This window comes from Globicephala melas, chromosome 6, assembly GCF_963455315.2.
Source record: "Globicephala melas chromosome 6, mGloMel1.2, whole genome shotgun sequence".
In the NCBI taxonomy this organism is placed as follows: Eukaryota; Metazoa; Chordata; class Mammalia; order Artiodactyla; family Delphinidae; genus Globicephala; species Globicephala melas.
The window spans coordinates 88,706,530-88,733,546 of record NC_083319.1 but is presented as its reverse complement, the minus strand read 5'-3'; the positions used below and the strand labels follow the sequence as shown (position 1 = coordinate 88,733,546).

The window sequence follows — 27,017 nt, the reverse complement described above, 5'->3', positions numbered from 1 at the left end:
CCAGCGGCGTCATGGGCTGTGTCGAGCTGCCATTCGCCAGCGCGCGTCACGTGCGGCAGCGCGCGGCGGCGATTGGTGCGGTACGAGGAGGCGGGGGCGGACCGGGGACCGCAGAGGCAGAGTTGCCTCAGCCCCGAGCGCCCAGCGGCGGTGAGCGGTCTGCTAGGCGGGCGGCCTGGTAGAGCAAGGCCGTGAGGGGCGGTAGTGTTGCCTATCCTGCTGCGGGGGGCGGCGGGGCCTCTGGGACATCCCGGCGAAGCGCGGCCTGTGGGGTTCGGTTGAGGCTGGGCCGGCGGGAGGGGAGCGAGTGGGGCGGGGCCGGCGGTGGAAGCTGCGAAGCTGACCCGCCCGCCGCTGCTAGGACTCTGGATGAGGAGTCGGGGAAGAGGTGCGCGACTTGCAGCTAACGTAGCTGCGCCTGCGACTCCAACACCGTCCTAAACGTCTGGATCAGCACGTGGTGAGTGCTGGAGGGCACCTCAGTGAGGGGGACTGGCCTGGGTCTCAGGGCTGCAGGGCCGGGGCGCGAGGGGCCGTCCTCAGCCCCACCCAGGACCCGACCTGGATCTCGAGAAGCTGAATGTCGCCATTCTCCTGTAGAAGCTCCTGATTTTTAAATGTTAGTAACTAATTAAAAGTAAATAAGTAAACACGGGGGGAACCAAACAAGTTGTTGACGGGCCGATTCCAGACCATCAGTTTGTGACCTATGTAGACCAGATTCTCTTCCTGATTTGTGGTGTGACCTTGACCAAGTCACGTCTCCCTGGGATGGGCATTCTCAACATGGGTAATAGTGCTCATATACCTGGGGGTCAGAAAGGTCTTAGAAAATACAATGGCTTGTGGCTTTGCAAAGGGCCACAGAATATAAGCAGATGTACATGTGGCGTTAAAATGTTAATAGGGGCTGGGGGAATTAGAAGAGAAAATGCCTAGAAAGGCTTCTGGGGGAGAGAGTGGGGAAATGAGAAAAAGGTGAGAAACACTGCTTTAAGGGAAGAGGTAAACAGACGTTCCTGTGATACTTGTATATATTAAAGGATTAAAACAAACTAGCATTTATAGACAGAGTTGGAAGAACCTGAGAGGTCATCTAACTATTAGAAAAGTTTTGTGACACCATACATGTACACACACATAATTTTACTTGGTCTCCAAAACAAACTGTCATTCCACTTTCTATAATGAGAAAATTGAGAGTCAAAGCGTTTGGGTGATGTGCTGCAGTCAGAGCTATTAAATGGAAGAACTGGAATTTAAACCCAAGTCTCTATGGCTCCAAACCCACCTGCACATCATGTTGCCTCTCAGCCTGTGGTCCAATTATGTCCCAACCAAGAATTCTACTTTGTGACTTTTTAAAAATGAAGATTCCCAGCACCCTCCACTCCAGAAATGTGAATTCAGTATCTGGGACCGGGAATCTGCATTTTAATAACTTTACTAGGTGATTCCATTTTGGTGATCCAGGGATCATTTGGAGAACAACTACTCTAGTCTAATTTCCCACCCAGTCCCCATGTCCTCATGGGATTGTACCCTAGGGATTCAAAATTCCCCTTCCAGATCAGAGATTCCATCTCCTCTTCCAGATAGGTGACCAACCAAGCTTTGGGAGGAAGTCCTTTGTTGGGAGAAGCCAAAGTTTATGAGACAGCATGTTGCACAGCTCTGTTTGAGAAAGTGCTGACAATTTTGCTTTTTTTTTCTTTCTCTCCCTTCCTCCCCCCTCGCTTCCTTCCTTCCTTCCTTCCTTCTTTCCCTTCCTTCCTTTCTTCTTTCTTTCCTCCTCCCTCCCTTCCTTCCTTACCTCCCTCCCTCCCTTCCTTCCTTCTTTCTTTCCCTTCCTTCCTTCCTCCCTCCCTTGCTTCCTTCCTTTTTTTGTAGAGCTTCCTTCACTGCTATTCTGACCCTCCTGAAAAACCAGGCTCAAGGCATTTCTTTTAAAGTTAATATTAAACTTTAAAACACCATGAAAAAAAGTTTAAAAGCCACAATTCAGTCATAATGCTACCAGTCTAACAATGTTCATGTTCCGTTGTATTGTTCTACTGTTAATTAATGATCTCCCTCTTGTTAATCATTGAACAATCATAGATTGTTCAAGTTCACAAAATTTAGAAAATTCTTCCAAGAGATAGGCTTGAACTTCACAATTCCTATTGGAAATCAGAAAATTATGCTGAAGATAAACTTTAAATCACAGTTTTCTTGAAAGCATGTCTCATTCTTCTTCCAAATTCCTCAAAATCTGAAGGTTTTTCTTTAGTTCTAAAATAAATGGTATAGTGGGAATGAAAATGTATACACTGAAATATTTCTTCTCTAGTAACTTTATCTGTTCTTTCCCATATCACTTCAACCTCACCAAAATATATGTTTAATTACTTAGTTTGCTTATATATTTCCTGTTCTAAAAAATATAAGTTGAATAATCAAAACATTTCTTTGCAATTATTATCATTTAATGCACTTTGTTGCTGAAAAGGTTTTAGTTTTCTGGCTCTTGTGGAGGCAGTATGGGATAGAGAAAATAAAGTGGGTTTTGGTTTAAGGAAAACTTCATGTTCCAATCCCAATTCCAACACTTTAACCTTGGGCCATTGACTTCCTCTGTTTTTCTCACTTAGCTCATCTTTAAGATGGGGACAGTGCCACCAGGGGTTTATCTGAGACAGCATTTATAAAGCCACCAGAGTACTAAGCACAACTCTTTTTCTACTATTAGTTCTCTTTCTCCCTCACTCTTTTTAGAGCAAATTTGTGAGTTCCAATCTTGCTGTATAATATTTGAGGTTATTTTCATTTCCAAAAGAGATGCAGAGGGTTTTTTTGGGGATCTTCTATGTGTGGCATAAACAAAATCCATAAAAATAATAGTGAACCACCTTTTAAATTTTTCTTTGAGAAATCTAAGGGCATAGACTATCTAGCTCTTTATCACATTTTGCTATGACCAAAATCATCCATTTGTTAATTCGGTAAACATTTATGAACACTTATTAGTGCCAGGCATCTAAATGTAGGGGATATACCAGTGAAGAAGACAAACAACGTCCCTTATCTTACAAAAATTATATAAGAAAAGGACAATAAATGAATAAAACAAGGTAATTACAGATTGTGATAAATGCCAGGACAATAAGACTGTAAAGTGTCTCAGTGTTAACATGATAAGGAACTGTGTTCCTCACTGAGTTTAATTTGTAACAAATATTGGTTAGAAAATTCTCTAAAAAGTCTCAGTTAAGATTGTGAACGTAGATTGTGTGTCAGAAAATGGAGAACTTAAGGAAAATAAATGATCACAGTTAAAGATTACCGAGATCTGAAATACTGTAATTTTTACAATTGATGCAAGAGATGTGATTTACAGTTCCATAGAACTGTCAATGTTGATAGTTCTTTACCTTGACTTTAAATAAGTTATAATATTTTTCTTGGAAATTATTCCCTTTAATAGAAATTAACATGGGTACCTAGCTTGGTAGAAAATTGTGTCCAAAAAACATCTTCCTCTATGGTTTCTGTAAAATTTATTGATTCTTAAGCCCATGGGAATTTTAACACACAGTGAATATGGACTGACCATTGTAAAACAGGTGTCTAAGAAACTTTAGATATAAGTCCAGTAATTTTAGATATAATTTAGAAGTTACATATCTTTATTTTTCTAGTTTATCAGTGATCAATCTGATCACAGTAAATTGAGCAAATTGGATTTTTAAAAAAACTGAATTTTGCAAGTGGCTAGTTACAATGATGAAAATTTGAAACTCCCTATCTATATACACTTGCCTGAAAAAAATAACTTAAGAATATTAATAGGGATTCAGCTTTAGCATTTTCTCAGTTTGTTATTGATCATGTTTTCTGGGCTATGTAGTTAAGTATTTGGACATGCTTTTTTTGTCTTGGTTTAAAACCTAACATTTGTTCTCTTGGGTAATAAACCTTTATGATTTTAATCCATAACTTTTTGAGTAGTAGGTTCTACCTCAAGATCATCACCCAGCCTCATTCTAGCTGCTATGAAAGAATACTTCCTCTCTTTGCTCTTTCTCTTGGGTGTGAATAAGTTTCAGTCTTTGGATCATACTTTCCTGTCTGGATGCTGCTGTGTTTATAACACAAGGAGTTGACCATTGCAGGTAGAGAATGGTTTGGAGAAAGCCCACAAATAGTACTTGAGGGAAACAAAGGCATGCCTTTTGATCTCTGAGTCATTTCTATTCACTACAGTTCAAGCAGCACCATTTCTTCTGCACACTTGATCTAATAATTTGTGGCACTCTCCCCTTCAAAAGCCAGGTTGTCTGGCTGCATAAATGAACTCAGGACTTTATTTCATCAAAAAAATTTGAATACTTACTACGTGCTAGACATTATAGTAGTTTAAATGGATCTGTTATTATGGATTCAGTGACAAATTTCTTTAAGTTTAAGAAGAGCCAAGTGATCTTAGCTACTCATGGAAACATTTTCTCATTTAGAAACATGCCTTTGCAAAGTCAATCTTGATTATGTTACTTTTATATCTTTATAAAGACTAATTCAGCTCTAGGTGGAAAATGTTCTAGAGAATTTATATTTTCTCCATTTTAAAAAATCTTCTATTCTAGGAATTAAATAGCCCCGTAGTTTAATTTAGTGTTGTGACTGTGGATTTTTTTTTTACATCTTTATTGAGTATAATTGCTTTACAATGTTGTTTTAAGTTTCTGCTGTACAACAGAGTGAATCAGCTATATGTATACATATATCCCCATATCCCCTGCCTCTTGAGCCCCCCTCCCACCCTCCCTATCTCACCCCTCAGGTGGTCACAGAGCATCAAGCTGATCTCCCTGTGCTATGCAGCAGCTTCCCACTAGCTATCTGTTTTACATTTGGTAGTGTATATATGTCAGTGCTACTCTCTGTGTAGCTGTAGCTGTGTAGCTGCTACTCTCTGTGACTGTGTTTTTATTTTATTCTATTCACAATACTGTTTCCCAAGAAGTTTTCATATAATATATATTGACTTTTAAAAATAATGTTTTCTAGGAAGAAAATAAAGGTATAAAGGTAATATATATTCAGTATCAGACTTAGAAAATATTAATAATCAGAAAATAAAATAAAATACACCCTGTTAATATTTTGATATATATTCTTCTGGTCTTTCTCTGTGTACCTATTTTATTTATATATTTCTTTGATAAAAATGAGATCATACTCTGCATTCTATTTCACAGCTTGTATTTTTTAATCTAGTATTACATGGCAAATAAATATGCTTTTTTATTCACATGATTCCCGTTCTTTGTAAGCAGATGTTTTATTGCTAGAATAGGGACTACAAGAATCTATTTATTAAATTATTCTGCAGGATAAATTCAGAAACCCAATCTACCAACAAAATCCACTTCTCTGCTCCTTTCCATCCTTAATTCTGTCCCCGTTACTCCCCACTGCCCATTCTCCCACCCCCAGGAGGGTTCTGTTGGGGGAATCTCTGAAGGAAGGTTTATCTAGTCAGTTACATACTAACGCTTAAGATCTCATCTTTTCAAACGTTTTCAGCCAATCCTTCAGCATTTTTAGTTTTTACTTTATTTGCTAGAGAACCTGTTTTGTGAATGGATGGGCTTATTCCTATTCTAAGGTCGAAATCTTTTATCCACCCTTTTTATAAACCATAACAGATTTCAACTTCCCATCAAGAGTGGAGTTGGGAGGGTTTGTAGTAATGTGGGAAAATAAAAATCATATGCTGGAATTCTTGCTCAGAATTGTAGGGGAAGGGGAGATATCTGAATAAAAATATGTTTAGGGTTGAGTAATAGACATTCAAATTTAAGTTTTTTTGTGTTCCAAAGAAAATGGCCCAGTTTTTAAATTCCATCTTGCCTTTTGTGTATTACTTCAAACTCTCTAGCAATTTTGTTTTATCTGTTGCTAATGTGCAAATATATTTGACTATTAAATATCCCTGTTTTGAAATATGCAGTATTTTTGTTTTCATTCTCAATGTCTTTATACTCTATGAGAAATTATACATAAATGACTCAAGCCACAGATTAAGTTTATATTGGATATTAAAAACAACGGTAGGAATGGGTTTTAAATTGTAGTATGAAAGTAAATACCCAAAAGTGTACATAATTGTAACCAGTGCAACTATAGAATCTTTTGAAGACAAATTTATTTCTATAAAAGGAGAAAATTTTAAAAATTAAATGTTTAAAAATTTAGAAAATACCAATAGGCCAAACAGAAAAAAACACTTAGCATCCCACCACTGTTAATGTTCCATTAGTTGACTAATCTAATTTGCCTTTCTCTTTCCTAATCTATAGTGAATTCTATTCATAATGGTCATATCAAATGATAGCTCTCCCTTGAGTGCTTTAACTCTATTTGAATTGAATATGTATACATTATCTGTTTTGAACCTGTTTTGTGAATGGATGGGCTTATTCCTATTCCAAGGTTGAAATCTTTTATCCACCCTTTTTATAAACCATAACAGATTTCAACTTCCCTTGCGCATCTATAGATATCTGGCCCATCATGTGTCTTTAGGGAAAAGCGTGAGCATACTAACTTTTTAAGTTTGTTTTAATAATCTGAGTGATAACAAAATAAGAACTAATATAAGTAATAATGGAAAATATAGAAATGTGTAAAGGAAAAAAACAATCACACTCCCATTTTTGGTCAATTTCTTTCAAGTCCTTTTTCTCTGCCTATTTATTTTTACAAAGTATGTGTACAGTTTTTGTATTTGACTTCCTTAATAGAAATGTTTTACCACTTTAAATCAATTTTTAATATTTTAATATGTCCCTGATATAATGTACTGCAGCTAATGCTAGCCCCTGTCTTTCCCAGCTCCTCCATCTGAATTCTCCTGCAGGCTAGGTTCTTCCCAGATGTTGATCATCCTGACATGGATGCGTTATAATATTCATCGTCATCATTGCTGTCATTTCTTGAACACTTCTTATGTTTCTGTACTTTATATTGGTGGCTTATCTGAACAAGCTTACTTTATCATGTCCTGGTGAATGCTATTATTGGACTGCTATGTCTTCCTTTCTTCCCCATAGCTGAGTTCATTTTCTCAGCCCTTGTAATCTCCACATTTCCTTCATTCTATAAGTCTGTTTTGCACAGGTCCTACCATGCATCTAATTTAGCCTGCCTAATTTTGTCAGTAAAAGGCTGTAAAGAATCAACTGACTCTAGTTCACTGTTTTCTTTCCTTTGAGCAAAAGCTCATTGAAAACAAAGATGATAAGCAGGACCACAGGGGAGGTTTTCTTCTCTCTGTGACTATTTGTGTGTGGTTCCTGGTGCACATGGGAAAAGTATTCTCATTTAGATAATTTTCTTCTCTTCTGTCTTATGCAAATGATTAGATATTTCAAAACAGGGAAAACACAGTTCTGATTATTTGTGTATTTTTAAAGTGTGAATGCCATTAATGGTCTAAATTGCTATAAAAAGATTGTAGAATAATTATGCTTTTAGCTTGTACCTTTCAAAGTCTTGTTGTCTAATTGATTATTACTTGGATCAGTGGTAGACCTCCTAGATAGACAAATCAAACTTCAAAATTCCTCACATTGGTGAAGATGGAAATAAAATTGAACTATTTTTCTTTATATTAAATTTTGGACTTAAATTTTATACTTTTTTAAAACTAACTTTTCTAGGTGACTATAACAATATAGACTAGAAGTAATATCCTTTTGTCACATAAGCGGTGAAATTTATTGGTTTCAGTAGAGTGAATCTTGTCCTGTGGGCATTTGGGGAAGAGATTTTAACATATAGCAATCATTCACTTTGTGCTAGACATTGAGACCAAGGGAGCCTGGTACAATATCCACCCTTCTTTCCTAAGCCTATCCCTCAGGTCATAGTGAACAACTCTGACTCCTTTTCCACACTTCATTACTCCCTGAGTATATGTTTTCATCCTTTCTACCAGACAATTATGTTTTTAAAGGTCAGGGCCTATTTATTTATCCTTATATTCCCCATTACTCTCATAGTTCTTGGCATCTAGTAGCAGCTCAAATATTTATTATATTGAATTGGACTGTTGTTCATGTGAGTCCCTAACTATCCTGGCCTCTTCCCCTCTAAACATATTCCAGTTTATCTGTCTTTTTTCAGTTATGTTCCTTGTATGTTCTGTCTTCTGACTTTGAAAAAAATATATTTGCACAAAGACACAATTTTACATGATTGAAAGTTGGAAAAATATCAAAGATGACCTAATTTTATTATTATTGAGGATGTCAAAGTTTTCTCTTACCAGACAGTTATAACTGAAAACTGTATTATTTATTTTGTTGCTCAAATTGTTCCAGCATTTGCCATTGGGAGTTCTTCCAGTTGGCTGAAAGAACGTTGGCATAGTCCCAGCAGTTTGTGTTTTGAGCACTTTCCTACTTTCTGGCACTGTAGGATGCTCCAGGATCATCTTGTATATTCCTTGCTCCACCCCTAAAATCAGCCATTTCTTTTTGTTTGTTTTTGTTGTTGCTTATTTTTTTCTTTTCCATTATGATTTATTACAAGATACTGAATATAGTCCCCTGTGCTATATAGTAGGACCTTGCTGTTTATCCATTCTATATATAATAGTTTGCATCTGCTAATCCCAAACTCCCAATCCATCCCTCCCGCACTCCCCTTACCCTTGGCAACCACAAGTCTGTTCACTATGTCTGTGAGTCTGTTTCTGTTTTGTAAATAAGTTCATTTGTGTCATATTTTAGATTGCACATGTAAGTGATATCATGTGGTATTTGTCTTTCTCTTTCTGACTTAACTTCACTTAATATGATAATCTCTAAGTCCATCGATGTTGCTGCAAAGGGCATTATTTCATTCTTTTTTATATAAAATCAGCCATTTCAACAAGGATCCGCAGATCCTTTTATTGTAGAATGGTATTAGAAACCAGGCATTGATCTAATCTGCTCATCATTGAAACTGGGGTGTCACTGCCTTTAGGCCCTGTCAGTGTTAGAAAGTAAATGTATGTATATTAACCTGTGTATGTATACACATCTGTATTATTTCTACTGTTACTCATCAGTTCCTAACTTAAGCTAAACAGGAGTTCCCACTGATGTCTCAGACTCTAGTTCAGAACTACATGGTTCATTTTAGCCTCTTCCCCTTACTTATCTGTAAACTCCCATTCCAACAGTGAGAAATCTAGCTTCTACCATTCCCCATCTTTTTACTTATTTTATCAGTCGCAGTGTACAAGTACAGCAGTATCAGAATTGTTAACCAGTACCTCGAGAAACAACATTACCAACTACAGTATAGTGTTTATATACAGTTCCTTTTGTTTTGTCCTGCCGTCTCCAGTCATTTCCAAAGATACTTAGAGCCGTTTCTCCCCATCCTCTCCAGTGGGGTTATGTCATACATTTGTAATACAATTAAGTTCTTTTGTCATAGTCTGCATTCCGTGCTGGAATTCCCCCCCTCCACCCTCTTAGTTGAGTTTTGTTTTAATTTTCATTTAAAAATATTACATTGATTCCTTGTGCTATGAAGTTCCGTGGGTTTTGACAAGTAGATAACATCATGTATCCATCACTGTAGTGCAAGACAAAATAGTTTAATGGCTCTAAAAAATTGTGCTTTACCTAGCCATTCCTCTGCCCTTTCCAGACCACTTAAAAAAACTGATCTGTTTTCTGTCTTTTCTAGAAAGTCATATAAATGAAATCATACAGGATGTAGGCTTCTCAGACTGGATTCTTTCACTTGGCATAATGCATTTAGGATTTATCCATGTTGTTGCATAGATTAATGGCTCTTTCTGTTTGATCACAGAATGGTGTTCGTAGCAGGATTGTAACATCTTGGTTGTTTCCAGGTATTGGCAGTTGGTAACTACGAATAGATCTTTTGCCCATTTTTTTTTTTATTTCAGTAGGAACTAAAAAATAGAATATCAAGGTTTAATTTTTAATTTCAAAGCAAAGTTCAGACAATACAGAAGTGTATAAAGGAAATAAAATAGGATAAATGCTCCCTTTTTGCTCCAAACCTAAATCTTTTAAAATAACTGGTGTTAACAAATTGACACATATGCTGCAGGTTTTTCCCCTATGCTTCTAGTAACAGAAATGCATTTTTTTCTATAATTTTGAAATGTTTTACATATAAACCTAACTAGACTAAAATTATTACTCTGCAACTTGCTTTTATTTTTTAACTTATCACTGTATTATAGTCAGTGTTCCAGGTCAGTACATTTAAATCTAACTTGTTCCAGCTGGTTTTCATTCCATAAGAAATATGTGCTATAATTTGCTCAACCATTTCTTACTCAAAAGTATTCAAATTAATACCAGTTTCTTGTCTACAAGAAGAATACCACAGTAACCACACTTTTATACACACTGATGGCCTTTTAGTTTTTTTCTTAAATAAAAATACACTATATGGATATCTATAATTTTATAATTTACCAATATATAAACAGAAAAAAAGCAGTAGGCTTCTTGGGAATGGTAATCATATTCTATCCTGAAACCTATCCTTCCTGTCAGTCTTGCTCTCACTCTCACTCCTGCCCTCTCTCCTCACCATTTCCCTCTCTCATTTTGCTCATTAAAAAAAAAATTAGGTTGTTTTCTTATTCAACCTTAAAAGTTTCTTTGTATATGCTGGAAACATGTCCTTTGTCAGTATGTGATTTGCAGATATTTTCTCCCAGTATGTTTTTTCATTCTCTTTCTTTCTTTTCTTTCTTTCTTTTTTCCTTCCTTCCTTCCTTCCTTTCTTTCTCTCTTTCTTTCTTTCATTCTTTCATTCTTTCTTTCTTTCTCTTCCTTTCTTCCTTCCTTCCTTCCTTCCCTTTCTTCCCTTTCTTCTTTCTTTCTCTTTCTCTCTCTTTCTCTCTCTCTCTTTCTTTTCTTTCTTTCTTTCCTTATTTATTTATTATTTTTGGCTATGTTGGGTCTTTGTTGCTGCACGCAGGCTTTCTCTAGTTGTGGTGAGCAGAGGCTACTCTTCGTTGTGGTGCGCAGGCTGCTTATTGTGGTGGCTTCTCTTGTTGCGGAGCACAGGCTCTAGGCATGTGGGCTTCAGTAGTTGTGGCTCGTGGGCTTCAGTAGTTGTGGCTCATGGCCTCAGTAGTTGTGGCTCGCAGGCTCAGTAGTTGTGGCTTGTGGGCTCTAGAGCACAGGCTCAGTAGTTGTGGCACACGGGCTTAGTTGCTACATGGCACGTGGGATCTTCCCGGACAAGGGCTTGAACCCGTTTCCCCTGCATTGGCAGGTGGATTCTTAACCACTGTGCCACCAGGGAAGCCCCCAGTATGTCTTTTCATTCTCCTAACAGTGTCTTTCACAAAGCAAGGGGTTTTGATTTTAATTAAGTCCAACTTAAATTTTTTTCTTTTATGAATTTTGCTTTTGGTATTGTACTTAAAAACTCATCGCCAAACCCAAAGTTATGCAGATGTTCCCCTACATTTTCTTCTAGAAATTTTATAGTTTCTGCATTTTACATTTAGGTCTGTGATCCGTTTCAAGTTAATTTTTGTGTAAGATGTGAGGTTCAATTTGTTGCATATGGACTTCCAACGTGTAGCATCATTTGTTGAAAAGACTGTTCTTTCTCCATTGAATTGCTTTTGTACCTTTGTCAAAAAATTGACAGTATTTTTGTAGGTCTGTTTCCATACTCTATTGTTTCCATACTCTCAATTCTATCCCATTGATTGATGTGTCTATTCTTACCCTGTGTTCATTATTGTAACAGTGAGTCTTGAAATTAGGTAATATAAATCCTTCAACTTTTGTTCTTCTTTCTCAGAATTGAATTAGTTATTCTAGTACCTTTACCTTTTCATAAAATTTTAGAATATGCTTATGTATGTCTATAAAAAACCTGGCTGGAATTTCAGTAGGGATTTCATTAGGCCACAGAGAATTGACATCTTTACTGTGTTGAGTCTTCCAGGGCAAGAACACAAAATATCTCCTCTATTTATTTAGATTTTCTTTCTTTCATCAGTGATTTCTAGTTTTCTATACTCAAATCCTGTACATATTTTGTTAGATTTACACCTAAGGACTTCATTTTGGGGGATGTTATTATAAATTTATTATTTTTAAAAATTCAAATTCTGAGTATTCGTTGCTGGTATATAGAAAAGCAGTTGACTTTTGTGTATTGACTATGTAACTTTTGACCTTGCTAAACTCATTTATTATGTACAGGAGTTATTTGGTGGATACTTTGGGGTTTTCTGCATAGCAGTTATGTTGTCTGTGATTAAAGCAGTTTTGCATATTTCTTCCTTTCTAGTCTGTATACCTTTCATTTCTTTATTTGAATACACTAGCTAGGACTTTTAGTATGAGGTTGAATTAGAAGTGGTGAGAAAGGACATCCTTGCCTTGTTCCTGATCTTAGGGGGAAACTTAACATCTTGCTATTGAGGATGATGTTAGCTGTGACTTTTAAAAAATAATCTTTATTAGGTTAGTGAAGTTCCCTTCTATTCTCAGTTTTTTGAGAGTTTTTATCATGAATGGATGTTGAACTGTTTCTGCTTATGTATTAATATGATTACATGATTTTTCTTGTTCAATGTATTAAAATGATGAATTACATTGACTAATTTACATATGTTAAACCAACCTTGCAATTTTGGTATGAACGCCCATGTGATCATGATGTATTACCCTTTTTATATATTGCTGGATTCAGTTGACTAATATATTTACATCTAAATTCATGAAAGATACTCTTTTATAGTTTTCTTTTTTGTAATACCGTTGACCCTTGAACAACATGGGTTTGAACTGTGTGGATCCACTTATACACAGATTTTTTTCAATAAATACATACTACAGTACTGAACGAACCCTGTTTGGCTGACTCTGCAGATGTGGAACTGTGGATACCAAGGGCTGATTGTAAAGTTATACAAGCGGATTTTCAACTGCATGGAGGGTCAACATCCCTAACCCCAACACTGTTCATGAGTCAACTGTATATTTTAGTTTTGGAATAGGTTAATGCTGGCCTAATAAAATGAGTAGGGAAGTGATCTCCCATGTTTTCTGGAAGAGACTGTAAATGTGATATTATTTCTTCCTTAAATATGTAGTAAAATTCACCAGTGAAACCATCTAAGCCTTGTGTTCCTTTTGTGTGTGTGGGGGGGGGTGAAGGTTTTCTACTAATTTAATTTCTTTTTTAGATATAGGACTATTTATATTATCTATATTTCCTTAAGTTTGTTTCAGTAGTTTGTGCCCTTCAAGGACTGGTTCATTTTATCCAGATTATCAAATGTATGGGCACAGACTTGTTTGTAGTATTCCATTATTATCTTTTCATGTCTTTGGTTTTAGTAGTGATGATACCTGTTTTATTCCTGATATTGTTAATTTGTAGTCTCTTCTTTTTTTTCTTGGTTACTTTGATTAGAGGTTTATCATCTCATTCCTTTAACTTTAGGTTTAATTCATTTTTCTTTATCTAGTTTCCTAAGTTGAAAGCTTAGGTTATTGATTTTAGAACTTTCTTCTTTTCTAAAATATATAATACTAAACATTTCTCTCTAAGCACTACGTTAGCTGCATCCCATAAATTTTGATGTATTTTTAAAAGTTATTTTTAATTGTAGTAAAATATACATAACATAAAATTTACCATCTTAACCATTTTAAGTGGTTAAATGATATTAAGTATATTCATGCTGTGCAAGTTGAATTGTATTTTCATTTTTATTTTGTTCAAAATATTTTCAAATTTATCTTGAGATTTCTTAACTCATATATAATTTAGAACTATGTTGTTTAATTTCCAAATATTTGAGGCTTCCTTGGTGGTGCAGTGGTTAAGAATCTGCCTGCCAGTGCGGGGGACATGGGTTCGAGCCCTGGTCCAGGAAGATCCCACATGCTGTGGAACAGCTAAGCCCATGTGCCCAACTACTGAGCCTGCACTCTAGAGCCCAGTGCTCTGAGCCAGTGCTCTGCAACAAGAGAAGCCACTGCAATGAGAAGCCCAGGCACTGCAATGAAGAGTAGCCCTTGCTCGCCTGTTACTAGAGAAAGCCCGTGTGCAGCAACAAAGACCCAACGCAGCCAAAAGTATATAAAAAATTGATTTCCAAATATTTTGAATTGTCTAGCTATCTTCTGTTACTGATTTCTAGTTTTATTTTGGTATGCTTTGAGAATATACTTTGTAAGGTTTCTGTTCTATTTGTTAAATTGTGTTTTCTGTACCAGAATGTTGATGAATGTTCTGTGTGTGCTCCTGTTGTTAGATGGAATGTTCTATAAATATCAGTTGTATCAAGTTGATTGATAGTGCTGTTCAGGTCATCTGTATTCTTACTGATTTTCTGCCTACCTGTTCTATCAATTACTTGGAAAAGGTTGTTGAAGCCTCCAATTGTAAATACAGTCATCCCACTTATCCACAGTGGATTGGTTCCAGTATCCGCCCCCAACCCCAGATTCCAAAATCCATCGATGCTCAAGTCCCTTATATAAAGTGGTGTTGTCTCTGTGTATAACCTATGCATATCCTCCCGTATACTTTAAAACATCTTTAGGTTACTTATAATACCTAATACAGTGTAAATGCTATGTAAATGGTTGTAAATACAAGCTGAAATCTATGTAACTAGTTACAGGTATGTAGCAAATTCAAGTTTTGCTTTTTGGAGCTTTCTGGAATTTGTTTTCCAAATGTTTTCCATCCATGGTTGGTTGAATCCATGAGTAGGGAACCTGTGGGTATAGAGGGCTAACTGTAGGCAATTTGTCTATTTCTCCTTTCAGTTTTATCAGTTTTTGCTTCATGTTTATAAAGTTTATGCTATCAATTCTCAAATTTGGGCATATTATCAATTTTGAGTCAATTTTTTTTTTTTTGCGGTACGCGGGCCTCTCACTGTTGTGGCCTCTCCTGTTGCGGAGCACAGGTTCCGGACGCGCAGGCTCAGCAGCCATGGCCCACGGGCCCAGCCGCTCCGCGGCATGTGGGATCTTCCCGGACCGGGGCACGAACCCGTGTCCCCTGCATCGGCAGGCGGACTCTCAACCACTGCGCCACCAGGGAAGCCCTTGAGTCAATTTTTGTTTGTGGTATGAGAGGTCATTAGAGGTTCCTGTTTTTTGCATAGGGATATTCAGTTGTTTCAGCACACTTTGTTGAAAAGAGCATACTTTTTTCTACTTCACTGCCTTTATATCTTTGTCAAAAATCAGTTGTCCAGTAGGTGTGGGTATATTTCTGGACATTGTTTTTTCTTGTTTCATTGCTCCATTTATCTGGCTTTATGCTACTACCTCACTGTTTTTATTGCTGTTGGAAGTATTAGACTGAAAACTTTTCTTGTTCAAGTTGTTTTGGCTACTGTATTTCCATATAAGTTGTGTAATTGGCTTGTCAATTTCTGCAAAAAAACCTCATGAAATTTTGGTTGAGATTGTGATGGATCTATAGGTCATTATGGAGAGAATTGATATCTTAGTCTTCTGAACTACTAACACAGTAGATCTTGCCCCTTTTTAAGGTCCTCTTTATTTTTTCTCAGTAGTGTTTTACAGTTTTCAGTATACAACCTTTTCACATCTTTTGTTAGATGTAGCCCTAAATATTTCATTATTTTTGATGCTATTGTAAATGTGCTTTCTAATTTTATTATTTATGATTTATATAAAAATATGATTAATTTTTGTATGTTGATCATGTAACCTTGTTAAGTTGGCTTATTTCTAGTAGGTTTTTTGTGGATTGCATCAGATTACATAGTTGATGTGTCATCTTTGAATAAACATAATTTTGCCTCCATACTGTATTGTGTAAAAGTGGTAAGAGTGGACATGCTTTTTTCAGTGGGGGAAATATGTTAAACTGAATGAAATTTCATCATATCAAAAACTTGTGAGCTGCCTAAAACACTGCTGAAAGAGGATGCAAGGCTGCTTCAGTATTTGAAAATCAGTGTAACTGACCATATTAACAGGTTAAAGAGACAAAAGTCACACACTTATATCACTCGATGCAGAAAAAGCATTTGACACAATTCAACACTGACTCATTAAAAACTCTCAGAAAGTTAGGAATAGAGGGGAACTGCCTCAGCTTGATAAAGAGCATCTTTTTCTTACAGACCTTATAGAAGTAGAATTTATATTTAGTTTAAACTTACAGAAATACAGTTGTTTTTGTATATCAATCTTGTATCCTGACAACTTGCTGAACTTGTTTATTCTAATAGCTTTTTTTTTTAGTGGATTCCTTAAACTCTTCTAATCATTACATCATCTGCAAATTGAAATTCTTTTATTTCTTCCTTTGCAATATGGAAGACTTTTATTTATTTTTCTTGCATTATTGCTCTGACTGGAACCCCCATTACAGTGTTGAACAGAAGTGATAAGAGTGTATGTCTGTCTGGTTCTGGAGCTTAGGGGATAGCTGTTTGTATTCCACCGTTACTTATGATGTTAGTTGTGGGTTTTTCCTAGGTGCCCTTTGTCAGTATGAGGAAATTCCCTTGTAATGCTAGTTTATTGAGTGTTTTTATCTTGAGAGGATGTTGGTTTTTGTCAAATGCTTTTTTTTTTTTACATCTTTATTGGAGTATAATTGCTTTACAATGGTGTCTTAGTTTCTGCAATATAACAAAGTGAATCAGTTATACATATACATATGTTCCCATATCTCTTCCTTCTTGCATCTCCCTCCCTCCCACCCTCCCTATCCCACCCCTCTAGGTGGTCACAAAGCACCGAGCTGATGTCCCTCTGCTATGCGGCTGCTTCCCACTAGCTATCTGTTTTACGTTTGGTAGTGTATATATGTCCATGCCACTCTCTCGCTTTGTCACAGCTTACCCTTCCCCGTCCCCATATCCTCAAGTCCATTCTCTAGTAGGTCTCTGTCTTTATTCCTGTCTTATCCCTAGGTTCTTCATGACATTTTTTTTTCTTAAATTCCATATATATGTGTTAGCATACGGTATTTGTCTTTCTCTTTCTGACTTACTTTACTCTGTATGACAGACTCTAGGTCCATCCACCTCATCACAAATAGCTCAATTTCGTTTCTTTTTATGGCTGAGTAATATTCCATTGTATATATGTGCCACATCTTCTTTATCCATTCATCCGATGATGGACATTTAGGTTGTTTCCATCTCCTGGCTATTGTAAATAGAGCTGCAATGAACATTTTGGTACATGACCCTTTTTGAATTATGGTTTTCTCAGGGTATATGCCCAGTAGTGGGATTGCTAGGTCATATGGTAGTTGTATTTGTAGTTTTATAAAGAACCTCCATACTGTTCTCCATAGTGGCTATACCAATTCACATTCCCACCAGCAGTGCAACAGTGTTCCCTTTTCTCCATACCCTCTCATATACCCTCTCATACCCTCAGCATTTATTGTTTCTAGATTTTTTGATGATGGCCATTCTGACTGGTGTGAGATGATATGTCACTGTAGTTTTGATTTGCATTTCTCTAATGATTAATGATGTTGAGAATTCTTTCATGTGTTTGTTGGCAGTCTATATATCTTCTTTGGAGAAATGTCTATTTAGGTCTTCTGCCCATTTTTGGATTGGGTTGTTTGTTTTTTTGATATTGAGCTGCATGAGCTGCTTATAAATTTTGCAGATTAATCCTTTGTCAGTTGCTCATTTGCAAATATTTTCTCCCATTCTGAGGGTTGTCTTTCGGTCTTGTTTATGGTTTCCTTTGCTGTGCAAAAGCTTTGAAGTTTCAATAGGTCCCATTTGTTTATTTTTGTTTTTATTTACATTTCTCTAGGAGGTGGGTCAGAAAGGATCTTGCTGTGATTTATGTCATAGAGTGTTCTGCCTATGTTGTTCTCTAAGAGTTTATTAGTTTCTGGCCTTACATTTAGGTCTTTAATCCATTTTGAGCTTATTTTTGTGTATGGTGTTAGGGAGGGATCTAATCTCATACTTTTACATGTACCTGTCCAGTTTTCCCAGCACCACTTATTGAAGAGGCTGTCCTTTTCCACTGTACATTCCTGCCTCCTTTATCAAAGATAAGGTGACCGTATGTGCATGGGTTTATCTCTGGGCTTCCTATCCTGTTCCATTGATCTATCTTTCTGTTTTTGTGCCAGTACCATACTGTCTTGATTACTGTAGCTTTGTAGTATAGTCTGAAGTCAGGGAGCCTGATTCTTCCAGCTCCGTTTTTCGTTCTCAAGATTGCTTTGGCTAGTCGGGGTCTTTTGTGTTTCCATACAAATTGTTAAATTTTATGTTCTAGTTCTGTGAAAAATGCCAGTGGTAGTTTGATAGGGATTGCATTGAATCTATAGATTACTTTGGGTAGTAGAGTCATTTTCACAATGTTGATTCTTCCAATCCAAGAACATGGAATATCTCTCCATCTATTTGTATCATCTTTAATTTCTTTCATGAGTGTCTTATAGTTTTCTGCATACAGGTCTTTTGTCTCCTTAGGTAGGTTTATTCCTAGATATTTTATTCTTTTTGTGGCAGTGGTAAATGGGAGTGTTTTCTTGATTTCACTTTCACATTTTTCATCATTAGTGTATAGGAATGCCAGAGATTTCTGTGCATAAATTTTGTATCCTGCTGCTTTACCAAATTCATTGATTAGCTCTAGTAGTTTTCTGGTAGCATCTTTAGGATTCTCTATGGATAGTATCATGTCATCTGCAAACAGTGACAGCTTTACTTCTTTTCCGATTTGGATTCCTTTTATTTCCTTTTCTTCTCTGATTGCTGTGGCTAAAACTTCCAAAACTATGTTGAATAAGAGTGGTGAGAGTGGGCAACCTTGTCTTGTTCCTGATCTTAGTGAAAATGCTTTCAGTTTTTCACTATTGAGGACAATGTTGGCTGTGGGTTTCTCATATATGGCCTGTCAAATGCTTTTTGTGTCTGTTGAGATGATCATGTGGTTTTTGTCATTTATTCCACTGATATGAGGTATTTTATTGATTTTGAGTGTTACACCAACCTCATGTTCCTGAGATAAATTCCATTTTATCATGGTGTGTATACTTTTCTGTATGTTGTTGCATTTGGTTTGTTGCTAATATATTTTGAGGATTTTTTTCTTCCATATTCATAAGAGATACTGGTCTATAATTTTCTTGTGTTGTTTTTCTCATTTTAGTATCAGTGTAATTCTGTACTCGTAGAATGAATTGTGACATGTTCCTCTTCTGTTTTTTGAGGAGCTTGAAAAGGATTGGTGTTAATTCTTTAATGTTTGGTAGGACTCACCAGTAAAACCATCTAGGCTTGGTGCTTTTTTTGTGGCAAGTTTTTGGAATAATTAGTTTCTTTACTTGATATAGGTCTATTCAGATTTTCTATTTTTTTCTTTGTTTTAATTATTTCTTTATTGAGGTAACATTGGTTTATAGCATTATATAAGCTTCATGTGTGCAATAATATACTTCTGCTTCTGTATACATTACAGCTCACCAAAAATTTAGTTTCCACCTGTCACCACATAGTTGACCCCCTTTACCCATTTCACCCCCCTGCCACAACACACCTTCCTCTCTGGTAACCACTACGCTCACTGTATATATGTTTGGTTTAGTTTATTCAACTTTTTAAAATTTGTTTTTTATATTCCACATGAGTGAAATTATATGATATTTGTCTTTATTCATCTGACATATTTCACTTAGGATAATACTCTCAAGGTCCATCCATGTTGAAAGAAATGGCAAGATTTCTTTCTTTTTCTATGGCTGAGTAGTGCGTATTCTAGTATATACACATCTATCTATTTATCTATCTACACCTTCTTTCTCCACTCATCACAAGATGGGCAATTAGGTTATATTCATATCATGGCTATTGTACATAATGCCACAATGATCACAGGGGTCCGTGTATCTTTTGGAGCGAGTGTTTTTGTATTCTTTGGATAAATAGCCAAAAGAGGGATAGCTGGACCTTATTGTAGTTCTATTAATTTTTTGAGGAATCTCCATACTGTTTTCCCTAGTGGCTACACCGATTTACATTCCCACCAATAGTGTATGAGCATTCCCTTTTCTTCACATACTTGCTAAAACTTGTTATTTCTTGCCTTTTTGATCATAGCTTGTTAATTTTAACAAGCATGAGTTAGTATCTCATTGTGGTTTTGATTTGCATTTCTCTAATAAATAGTGTTGTTTTCATGTGCCTGTTGGCATTCTGTATGTCTTCTTTTGGAAGCTCCTTTGCCCACTTTTAAATAAGGTCATATGGTTTTTTTGTTGTTAAGTTGTATGAATTCTTTATGTATTTTGGATATCAATCCCTTATTGGATATATGATTTACAGATATCTTCTCCCATTCAGTAGGGTGTCTTTTCGTTCTGTTGACATTTTCCTTTGCTGTGCAGAAGCTTTTTAGTTTGATGGAGTCCTGTTTATTTTTGCTTTAGTTTCTCTTGCCTGAGGAGACATTATCTAGAAAAATAATAAGATCAGTGTCAAAGAGCATACAGCCTATGTTTTCTTCCAGGAGTTTTATGGTTTTAAATCTTACATTCAAGTCTTTAATCTACTTTGAGTTGATTTTTGTGTATGATGTGAGATAGTGGTCTAGTTTCATTTTTCTTTTTTTGCATGTGATTGTCCAGTTTTCCCATCACCATTTATTGAAAAGACTAGGCTTTCTCCATTGTATTTTCTTTGCTCCTTTGTCATAAATTAGTTATCCATATATGTGTGGGTTTATTTCTTGCTGTCAGTTCTGTTGCATAGATCTATGTAACTTTTTCTGCCAATACCATGCTGTTTTGTTACTATGGCTTTGTAATATTTGAAATCGGGGTGTGTGATACCTCCAGCTTTGTTTGTTTTTTTTCCATCAGGATTATTTTGGCTCTTCAGGGGTCTTTTGTGGTTCCATATAAGTCTTAGAAGTTTTGGTTCTGTGTCTGTGAAAAATGTCCTTGGAATTTTTGATAGGGATTACTTCAAACCTGAGATTGCTTTAGGACATTTGAGCAATGTTAATTCTTCCAGTCTGTGAGCACAGAGTATATTTCCATTTATTTATCTCTTCTTCAGTATTTTTCAACAGTGTGTTATAGTTTTCAATGTACAGATCTTTCACCTCCTTGGTTAACTTTATTCCTAGCTATTTTATTCTTTTTGTTGTGATTGTAAGTGGGGTTATTTTCTTAATTTCTCTTTCTGTTAGCTCAATGTTAGTGTGTTAAAAACACCACAAATTTGTGTATGTTGATTTTGTATTCTGCAACTTTGCTGTGTTTGTTTATTACTTCTAATAATTTTGTGGTGGTGTCTTTAGGGTTTTTAACATATAATCATACCATCCACAAATAGTAACAGTGTTTTATTTCTTTTTCTTATCTAATTGCTCTACCTAGGATTTCCAATGCTATGTTGAACAGGAGTGGCAAGAGTGGGCATCTTTGTCTTATTCCTAATTTTATTTTAATTTTTAAAATTTTTTAAAGTTTTATTTGTTTTTTGGCTGCATTGGGTCTTCATTGCTGCGCACAGGCTTTCTCTATTTGTGGCGAGCAGAGGCTACTCTTCGTTGCAAGTGTGTAGGCTTCTCATTGTGGTGGCTTCTCTTGTTGCAGAGCACAGGCTCTAGGCATGCGGGCTTCAGTAGTTGCAGCACACAGGCTCAGTAGTTGTGGCACACTGTCTCTAGAGTGTGTGGGCTTCAGTAGTTGGCGACGTGCAGGTTCAGTAGTTGTGGCACGTGGGCTCAGTAGTTGCAGTGCGCGGGTTCTAGGGTGCGCAGTCTCAGTAGTTGTGGCACGTGGGCTCAGTAGTTGTGGCTCACAGGCTCTAGAGTGCTGGCTCAGTAGTTGTGGCGCACGGGTGTAGTTGCTCTGTGACATGTGGGATCTTCCCGGATCAGGGATCGAACCCATGTCCCCTGCATCGGCAGGCAGATTCTTAACCACTGCGCCACTGGAGAAGTCCTTATTCCTAATTTTAATGGGATAGTTTTCTGTTTTTCACCAATGAGGGTGATGTTAGCTGTGCTTTTGTCATATATGGCCTTTATTATGTTGAGGTATGTTCTATACTCACTTTATTGAGTTTTTATCACAAATGGGTGTTAGAATCTTACCAAATGCTTTTTCTGCATGTATTCAGATGATCTTATGTTTTTATGCTTCATTTTATTAATGTGATGTATCATTGTGATTGGTTTCAGGATATTGAACCATCCTTGCCTCTCTGGAATAAATCCCACCTGATCATGGTGTGTGATCCTTTGAATATACTGTTGTATTTAGTTTGCCAATATTTTGTTGAGGATTTTTGCGTGTGTGTTTATCAGAGATATTGGCTGTAATTTTCTCTTTTGTGTGTTGTCTTCATTTGGTTTTGGTATCAGAGTGACATTGGCTTCATGAAATGAGTTAGAAAGCATTCCTTCTTCTTTATTTTTCTGAAGACTTTGATAGGATAGATATTAAATCTTCTTTGAATGCTTGATAGAATTCACCTGTGAAGCTCTCTGGTCCTGGTCTTTTGTTTTGGGGGAGGTTTTTATATTACTGTTTCAATCTCTGTCTTTATGATTCAGTTTTGGAAGGTTATATTATTCTAAGAATTTGCTTCTTCTAGGTTGTCCAGTTTGTTGCTACATAGCTGTTCATAAGATTCTCTTATAATTCTTTGTATTTTTGTGGTATCTGGTTTGCTCTATTTCCAGTGCTTTCTAGTACATTCTTTATTTCATGTATTGAGTTTGTTGTACATTCTTTATCTCATGTATTGAGTATTGAGTTCTTCAGCTCCAGAGTTTGTTGGGTTCTTTTTTAGAATTTCAGTCTCTTTGGTAAAGTGTTCTTTCTGTTCATTAATTTTATTCCTGAGCTAATTGAAATTGAGCCTTTCTGAGTTTTCTTGTAACTTGTGGAATTTCTTCATGACAGCTATTTTGAATTCTCTATTAGATCATAATGCTCCACAATTTTCTGTTGGTTTTTGGGGAATTGTCATTTTCTTTTTGTGATACAGTGTTACTGTGGTTCTTTAGGATGCCTGATGAGTTGTTCCTCTGCTGGTGCATTTGAAGAAGCAAATACTTTCCGACTGGATTCTAATAACTCAACAAGTAAGAAATTAGAGGATTTTCTTTTGTTTTCCAGTATCAGAGGTATTGCCCCATACCCTCATTATCGCTTCTTGTGCCTTCAGGGTCAGTGGCATTGCCTCCTGGGGCACAGGGATGATGGGCTCTTCTGCCGCGTCCAGAATTCTCTGAATCACAGGCTTCACAACCAAGGGTGGGGATGGGGAGTTGGGGTCATGCAGGCACCTCTGCTTGTATCTGGTATTGTAAGGTTCACAGGCTCCACCACTGTGGGCACTGTAGCAGTTGGCCAGAGTTGTGGACGCCTCAGTGACTTGGGGGATGGGATCCTGGGCCCTAGTACTGCTGCTGCCCAGTTACCAGTGGCCATGGGCGCCACTCCTGCTGGGAGGTCAGAGTCACGTATACCACCTCCTCTGTTGCTACCTGATTTTCTAGGGCTGTGGGCTTAGCTGTTGTGGCTGGAGTGCTAGGATTGCAGGCACTGCCTCTATTGTTCCCTCAGTTCTGCCTCTATGTGTTACAGTCCACCCACCTTTTGGTGTACAGGTGTGTGGTATTCTTCAGCATCCTATTGTGTTGAGTAGAGGGGCCCTAGTTGAGTTATGGATATTTTACTGGTTGTAGATTGAAAGGGAGTGTCTCATTTCACTGTGCTGCTGACATCACTCTCCCAGATTTTGTTTCTTCTCAAAGGTATTCTTGGTAGTTTGTGTCTTTCTAGGAACTTTTTAAATCTTTCTTACCTATTTGTTGGCATACTTTTCTTCATAGTATTCTCTTATAATCCTTTTTATTTCTGGTTATAATATTCCCTCTTTATTATTATAATTTGAGTCTTCTCTTTTTTGCGGTGGGGGGAAGTCTCGCTAAAAGTCTGTCTATTTTGTTGATTTTTTAAAGAAGCAACTTTTGGGTTAGTTGATTTTTCTGCATGACTTTTCTCTATCTCTTTTTTTCCCATTCTAATCTTTTGCATTTCCTACTTTCTGCTTGCTTTGGGTTCATCTTGCTCTTCTTTTTTCCAGTTACTTAAGGTGGAAGGTTATTGAGTTGAATTCTTTCTCTTTCTAATATAGCATTTGCAGCTATAAATTTCTCTTTAGCACTGCTATGTATCAGCATAGCTGTGTATCATAAGGTTTGATTTTTTTTTTGTTTTTTTCATTCATCCCAAAGTACTTTATGTTTTCCATTGTGTTTTCCTCTTTGACCCATTGGTTATTTAAGCATATGTTGCTTGACTTTTATATATTTGTCATTTTCCACATTTTCTTTTGTTACTGATTTCAAATTTAATTTCATTGTGGTCAAAGAACATACTTTGCATGATTTAATTCTTTTTTAGTTTATTGAGGTTTGTTTTCTCACCTAGCACATGGTCTGTCATGGAGAATGTTTCATGTGCATTTGAGAAGGATGTGTATTCTGTTCTTTTTGGATCTAGAGTATTCTGTAGATATCTGCTATGACAAGGTAGTTTATGGTATTCTTCAATAAATTAGCTCTTTTTTGTTGATCTGCCTTGCTTTCAACCCATTCTTATAAGAGAGGTATTGAAGTCTCCAACTATTTTTGTTGAATTGTCTATTTCTCCCTTCAGGTTTTCAGTTTTACTTCATGTATTTTGGGGCTCTCTTTATAAGTGCAAGTATACTTATAGTCACTATATCTTCCTGATGAATCGATCCTCTTATCATTGTAAAATATCTTTCTTTTGTTTCTAGGAACAATTTTTGCCTTATAGAATTTTGTGTGATATTAGTATAGGCTTCTCAGTTCTATTTTGGTTATTGCTTGCATGGTCTATATTTTTCTTTTATTTTTTAGCCTGTTTGTGTCATTGAATCTAACTTGTCTTTTGTAGATAGCATATAGTTGGATTTATTTTTTTGAATGGAATCCTATTTATGCCTTTTTGTTTTATGTTTTTTGGGTCCATGTTTTTAAGATTAATTTTTTTAGATCAGTTTTAAGTTCATAACAAAATTGTGAAGGTACAGAGAGAGGAAGGTACAGAGATTTCCCATATATCCCCTGCCCCAACAGATGCATCTCTCATTATCAGCATCACACACCAGAATGATACATTTGTTATAATCAATGAACCTACATTGATACATCATAGTCAGCCATAGTTTCCCTTAGGGTTCATTCTTGATGTACATTTTATGGATTTGGACAAATGTATAATGACATAGTTATCATTAGAACATCATACAGAGTATTTTCACTGACCTAAAAATCCTCTTGCTCTGCCTATTCATCCCTTCTTATCTCTTTGCCTCCCCCATCCCCAGCAAAAACTGATCTTTTTGTCTTCATAGTTTCTTTTTTTTCCAGAATGTCATATAGTTGGAATCATATAGTATGTAGCATTTTCAGATTGACTTCTTTCACTTAGTGATAATACATTTAAGATTCCTTCATGTCTTTTCATAGTTTGATAGCTCATTTCTTTTTAGTGCTGAATAATTTTCTATTACCTGGATATACTGCAACTTGTTTATTCATTCACTTATTGAAGGGCATCTTGATGCTTCCAAGTATTATAAATCTGTTATAAACATTTGTGTGCAGGTTTTTGTGTGGACATAGTTTTCAACTCCTTTGGGAAAATACCAAGGAGCGTAACTGCTGGATTATATACTAAGAGTATGTTTAGTTTTGTAAGAAACCACCAAACTCTTTCAAAGTGTCTGTACCATTTCACATTTCCACTAGTAATGTACAGAGTTGCTATTCCTCCACATTCTCACCAGCATTTGGTGTTACCAGTGTTCCAGGTTTTAGCCATTCTAATAGGTGTGTAATGGTATCTCATTGTTGTATTAATTTGCATTTCTCTGATGACATATGATGTGGAGCTCCTTTTCATATGATTATTTGCCATGTATTTTCTTTGGTGAGGTCTCTGTTAAGGTCTCTGGCTCAGTTTTTACTCAGGTGTTTGTTCTCTTATTGTTGAATTTTAAGAGTTGTTTGTATGTTTTGCATAATAGTCCATTACCAGATATCTCTTGTGCAAATGTTTTTTCCCAGTCCATTGTTTGTCTTCTCTTTCTTTTGACTTTGTCTTTCACAGAGCAGAAGTTTTTAATTTTAATTAAGTCCAGCTTATTAGTCATTTCTTTTATGGATTTTGTCTTTGGTGTTGTATCTCAAAAGGCATCACTGTTCCCAAGGTTTTCTCCTATATTATCTTATAGAAGTTTTATAGTTTTGTGTTTTACATTTTGGCCTATCATTGATTTTGAGTTAATTTTTGCGATGAGTCTAAGGTCTATGTCTAGATTAATGTTTTTTTCTTATGGACATCCTGTTGTTCCAGCACCGTTTGTTGAAGAGACTGTATAGCTTTGCTCCTTTGTCAAAGATCAGTTGACTGTATTTATGTGGGTCTATTGCTGGGTTCTCTGTTTGGTCCATTGATCTGTTATTTTGGCCAGTACCACATTGTCTTGATTACTGTAGCTTTATAGTAAGTCTTGGAGTCAGGTAGTGTAAGTATTCCAGCTTTGTTCTTCTCATTCAGTATTGTGTTGGCTATCCTACGTCTTTTGCCTTTCCATATAAACTTTAGAATCAGTTTGTTGATGTCCGTAAAATAACTTGCTGGGATTTTTCTGGCTGAGATTGCATTGAATCTATAGATCAAGTTGGAAAGAACTGACATCTTGACAATATTGAATCTTCCTGTCCATGAACATGGACTATTTTTCCATTTACTTAGTTCTTCTTTGATTTTGTTCATTAGTGTTTTGTAGTTTTCCTCATGTAGGTCTTATATATATATATTTTAGGTGGCTCATTTTCTAAATCCATTCTGCCAATCTCTGACTTTTGATTGGGGTATGTAATCCACTTACACTTAGTGTAATTACTGAT

General features: G+C 36.3%; 1 protein-coding gene across 3 annotated transcripts in view; it reads left to right on the top strand.

Annotated features, from left to right (window-relative positions):
* Positions 1–318: 318 nt before the first annotated feature.
* The window catches only part of PTPDC1 (protein tyrosine phosphatase domain containing 1), an 89,850-nt gene continuing 63,151 nt past the window's right edge, over positions 319–27,017 (top strand). For 2 of the 3 annotated variants that reach the window (XM_030847249.2, XM_060301153.1), the window contains exon 1: positions 319–460. The gene's annotated coding sequence lies outside the window, so the exon portion shown is untranslated. Of the gene's footprint in view, positions 461–532; positions 620–27,017 lie in introns of those variants that run through there. The other variant, XM_060301156.1, reaches the window with a different exon arrangement.